A 6,000-nucleotide genomic window follows, 5' to 3' on the forward strand; every position below is an offset into this window, starting at 1 on the left:
TCTTTCTTTGCTTGTTGCGCACTTTCTCTTGGACCAAACCTAAGTGTTCTGAGCTTTGCCTGATAAAGTTTGGGTGCGGGTGTCTGGAAGCACCCTTGTCCATTAAGGCGAAACTCCTCGCAGAGTTGCTGCCAAGATTTCCTGTTCAGTGCCTGGTTCTGTGGTGTGGAGGCAGGTGTCACCTGTACAAAGGACATCATTCCCCAACACCTGCCATAGGAATCTCCATGTACTCTTGTCCACTCTCCCCTCATACATCGTGCTGTCTGCCAGGAATGCCCTTTCTTGGTCTGGAAAACTTCTACACACAAATTTGGTGACCCTGAGCAATGGCGTGTCTTCTTTCTACTTCAAAATTTAAAAATCCCTCCCTCCCTTCCCACCTTTGACAGGTATCCAGTATAGCGTTTTGTTAATGTAATCATTATTGTATTGGTCACTAATAACTGGAATTACTAGAAATCTTTGACTGGATCTCTTTAAGGGCAGGATCTGGATTCTGTTAATCTTGGTATCCTCCAAAGGGATAGAAAATGCCCAGTACAAATTAAATGCAAACAAATACTTTGGTATGCAACTGAAGGATCAAATGAATGGAAGATAGAAGTAGAATGACTATGATGTACTTCTGATTTAGGAAAAAAGATGACAGGGTTTACCCACAATTTTAGTTCAGTGGACATTCCTAGCTTGATCCACAGGTAACAAACTTCTGGAATATAAGAACCCAGCTCAGTTGCTGGCAAATCCTGGTTCAATAAGGTTTTGTTGACTGAATGAGATAAATGCATGAACAAATGGCCTGAGATGCACCTGCAAATCTGTAGGTTGACCTTTGGCTTCATTTGGTCATTCATTTAGCTTATGTTTAGCCATATTTTTTATATGCCTTCCCCTGTGCATTTCTTTTTCCCATCTTTGTCTAATTCCTAAGCACTGGGGGCACTAATTCTTAAGATACTGTGAAAGGTGATCCGGGGAAGTTTAGAAACTTTGTGAAATATGGCATACCAAAGCAAAGGCTCACAGGTTATTTTTAAATCTGACTTTCCTTCCTTGGGTTTCCAGCATCCGAGATCATTAAAAATAGGTAGCACTGTAGACCATTTTAAACACCTATCTTACATTATTTCCACCGTTAATTTTGCTTGTTCCTCCTGTGGTTGAAGAGAGGTTCTCTGAGGTTGAAGAGAGAAACCTCAAGGTCACTTTCAATATCAGACAATTTCCCTGCTCAGGCTCCCACCCTCCTACTAATAGGCGACTTGATTCTCACCTTCTGTGCCTTCTCGTGAAAATATGGTTTGCAGGATCCTTACTTACACTCGAAACTTGGGATGCTTCAGATTTGAAGCTCGGAGGTGTACACACCTTCTCGAGTATCATTTGGATTTAAAATGTGAAGAGAATATTCTAGTAGATGATCTACCTGGGGATGAGATCAAATTCAAGCCTTCTGTTGGCGTTAGAATTTCTGCATCGACTGGATGGCTGAGCAAGTCTTGCCTCGGAGCCTAATATTCTCTCCCTTTAGTGATCCATCTGGGACAGGACTGAAATTCAGTCCTCCCCTAGCACCAACCAGGCTCAGACCACACTCCGCACTTCCTACTTCCTCATCCACTTTGATTTGATTCCTCACGGCATTTATACCCACGTACGTTTTCCTCTCCCAATTGTAAATTTCCGTGAGACAAGGATTTCCTTATTCATCTTCTTCTCCTTACCCCAAAGCCTACCATGATATGTAATAAATGTCTACACAGTGGGCACAGACTTTCTCAAAAGGGTGACAGACCCCCACCCCCTCCAAAAAAAAAAAAAAAAATTCCAAAGACAAAAGACTAGGGGAATGTTAACATTTTGATTCTGCTTGAATCTTGTCAATGCCCATGCCTGGGGATTTCCCTTTTCCCTTTCCCCAACCTTCCTTTTTCCTGGTCAGAGCCCTCGATGTATGCTTGTTAAAATAATGAAAACGTTGACTGGCTGCGTCATTGATCGAATCTCAGGGAGGGAGGAAACAAGCCTCAGAGGGGCTGGCTTGGCTTTGAAGGCACCAGCCCCAGGCTGCAGGTGCGGGGGTGGGGGTGGGGCGCGGTGCAAGGCTGGCTGAGCGCTTGACAAGTTGCAAAGGCACATGCTTTCCACTGTGCTCTGAAACAGTGTCTGAAATCAATACCCATCGCACAGAAGGTGGCGGAGGACAGGAGGCTTGTGGGGCTGCTTCGGACATTTCAAGAGCGCCGTGGCCGTCCCCAGGGCTGGTCTGGTCTCATGCAAGCCCAGTGGAGGGGTGGGGTCGGGGGTGAGCTGTTCTCTTCGGGAATCCTGGTGCAGTTTTTTTTTTTTTTTTTTTTTTTTTTTTTTTTTTTTTTTTTTCCTCATTTTATTTATTTTTTCAGCGTAACAGTATTCATTCTTTTTGCACAACACCCAGTGCTCCATGCAAAACGTGCCCTCTCCATTACCCACCACCTGTTCCCCCAACCTCCCACCCCTGACCCTTCAAAACCCTCAGGTTGCCCCAACCTCCCACCCCTGACCCTTCAAAACCCTCAGGTTGTTTTTCAGAGTCCATAGTCTCTTATGGTTCGCTTCCCCTCCCCAATGTCCATAGCCCGCTCCCCCTCCCCCAATCCCACCTCCCCGCAGCAACCCCCAGTTTGTTTTGTGAGATTAAGAGTCATTTATGGTTTGTCTCCCTCCCAATCCCATCTTGTTTCATTGATTCTTCTCCTATCTCCTACCCCCCCATGTTGCTTCTCCATGTCCTCATATCAGGGAGATCATATGATAGTTGTCTTTCTCCGATTGACTTATTTCACTAAGCATGATACGCTCTAGTTCCATCCACATCGTCGCAAATGGCAAGATTTCATTTATTGGCCCAAGCCCGCGAGAGGACATTTCACTCTTGGCTTGTGTTTTGTTCTAGCAGGACCGATTTTAATTCATTGTAGGATTGATTTGTAGGGCCGATGTCACAAAAAGACTGATGCATTTTGCTGCCAGGCAAGAGAAAACAAGCAAATGGGGCTGCTTTTGGTAGATTGCTAGGGCTGAACCAGGCAAGAAGCCGGTGTCTGCCCTCATCAGCGGGCAAGCACACCAGGGTGCGAGGACACCAATGACGTCCCCGCGTGCATTCCCTAAGACAGTCCAAGCACAGTGTCCAGCGTGGCGCCTGGCACAGCGTCCATGATCCTGAGCATCACAGTCCTTCTCCAATGTTGTCAATCAGTTTTTTATTGGGGTTAAAATAGGTGTGTCCCCATTTTAAACTAGATGCACGTAAGGCCCGTGAATCTTTATGAGGTGGGGAGCTGTTGTTGGCACTTTGCGCCGGCCAGTTAGCCTCGGGTTTCCCCTCGAGTTGGGGAACTCCATTTTCTCCCTGATCCCTTTCCCTTGCAACTCCCAGCACCCCAATTATTTATCTGGGATGCCCTGCACCTGACGGTTCTAGACTATGGTCGCGGGGCATCCTAGCTGGTCTTCCTGACCCCAGATTTTCCTGCCTTCTCTCCTTTCAGCCTTTCCTGTGCTCTCGGAGTGTTTGTTCTAACACAGAGAGGGCCCTGCTTTCCCAGTTTTGTTCTCTCATGACTTTCATTATCACCTGTAGAGTAGTTCCAAAAACATTTGAATTGGATCATTGCATTTTTGCCTCAGCCCACATGTCAAGCCCTGTCTCTGAACTCTTTTTATTCCCATAGATTTCTTTTTTAGGATGTAGGACAGTGTGTCCCATCTGATATCCCTGGACTCTTAGCTCACTTGTAAGGGAAGCTCCTCTCCATCTGTCGAGATGGTGTTCAAATGCCATTTCATTCCTGTAACTCTTCATGCTTCCTTGACATGAAGAATTAGTCATCCTACCCCTTTGTGATCCAATAATGCTTCACGTACCTTTATAGTAATACTTACCATTTATAGTGCGATTTGGATATTCATAATATTCATTCTATAATACATATTATAGAATATGAAGAAAAGAAAACATATTTATATAAATATAAAATTAATACAATATAATTATAAATATAAAACATATTTATAAACATAGTATATTGATGTCTTTATTTATCAAATAATAGTGTAGTTTTGCTATTAACATTTATGTTCATAACATCACCCATAATAAGCCACGAAGGCAGGAACTCTACCTTAATTCATGTTTGAATTTCTTGTGTCCATCTGTTGTCTCGTAGAGGCGTTGACAAAAATCTGGGTTGAATCTTCAAATTTGAAGCACATGTGTTCCTTGGGTTTGACCATTCATGAATATGAAATGGTGACATGCTGATATTTATTGGTTATTGCTACTGCTCTGGGGTTGGGTAGGGATAGTGAGTCATCTTAGAGACAGATCCCATTGGATCCTGGGATTAAAATTTTCTTAATAGGCTTCTAGATCTTTGTACTTCTTTTAGTTTAGAACAGTGCTTCTTAAATTTTTTTGGTGCCAAAAATTTGGGGTCCTGATGCATGCATAATTCTGAATATATCAATACAGTGTCCATAGAGTTCCTAAAGTGTGTGCAAGAGATAGACTTACTTAGAAACCTCTGACGGAGGAGAATCTTTTAGAAGGAAGACTCCGTCTTAATTTTTCTGCTTGGTGACTTGTCAATGGGGAATATAGGCTTATTTATCGAGAAGTCAAGTTTCATGAGTTGGATTTTTATTACCTGAGACCAGCCTGAGTCTAATTTGTGTGGTGCTGAAAACAGCATGATCCCTGGGTGGTCATATGTTTCATAGGACTGGTCTAATCCATAGCTTCTGTGCTATCTTGGAGGCAAGAGAAACCCACACACATTATCCCTATGACCTGAGGCATAATTCCTGATGAAGAGAGCACACACTTTGGAGTCACAGTACCTGGATTCCAAAGCTGGCTCTTTTAAGAGGTGTGACCTTGGGCCAGTTACTCTCTTCTTCAACGTTCTCATCTATAAGATGGGAATAATAAAAATTGCCATGGAACTCTCTGCTTGGCGGGGAGCCTGCTTCCTCCTCTCTCTCTGCCTGCCTCTCTGCCTAGTTGTGATTTCTCTCTGTCAAAGAAATAAAAAATTAAAAAAAAATTGCCATGGGAGATAAGATCACAGTATGACACATCATAGGACATCAACATATTTATGTAGAAATCTGGGTTTAGGGCTTGATACAGCCTGAGAAAATGAGCTTTTTCAGCATTACTTTTCTTTGGTGCTCTCCACATTGAGTTGGCTCTTCTAGACTTGGTTTTGATTTATTAATGTTAATATTCGGTGAAAGGGGATGTGTGATTTTGAATGTCTAAAATTGACATTCTTTAAGATAACACACAACCTACAAGCCAAACGAATTTAGGACATGAAGCATCAGGAGAAAAAAAAAAAAAAGGTCAGGTAGCAACTTAGAGACCAAAGCTTACCAAATCTGAAGAAGTTAGGATTAGAAGTTTTTTCTTCTGAGACTATTGTTCCATATCTTCTGTATTTTCCTAAAGCACAAACGTGACTACATACATGAGTAAGTGAACAGTGTCTTAATTCTTTCATTTTTTTCTTTCCTCCGGGAATTGTTCAGTCGGCAAGAGGAGGCGAAAATGAATTCTAGTCTTAGTTCTCACATGATGTTAGAGAAAGAGACTGAAAAAAAATATTTGAATTGATTATTGAAACAATCTTGAATATGTTCCCTATGAACTACGGCCTTCCTGGACAAGGTCTCAAATTTCATACATTTCATATGTTTGCGAGAAAGATCTTCTTACTTGATTTTAGAGCTAAGGACATTAAGGCTCGGAGAGGTTATAAAATGGTCATTTTTAAAAAAGGATACTTTTTTCTATTAAATTAATACAAATTTGGTCTTTTTTTTTCTGGTTTTACTGATTTCAGGTGAAAAGGACGAGGGAAGTTTGAGTCACTGACATGGTCGGTGAGTTCTCTTATTCAAACGTCATGGATTTTTTACAACCTGCTTCTTCAGGAGAAACATTCCTTC

This window comes from Meles meles, chromosome 6, assembly GCF_922984935.1.
Source record: "Meles meles chromosome 6, mMelMel3.1 paternal haplotype, whole genome shotgun sequence".
NCBI lineage: Eukaryota > Metazoa > Chordata > Mammalia > Carnivora > Mustelidae > Meles > Meles meles.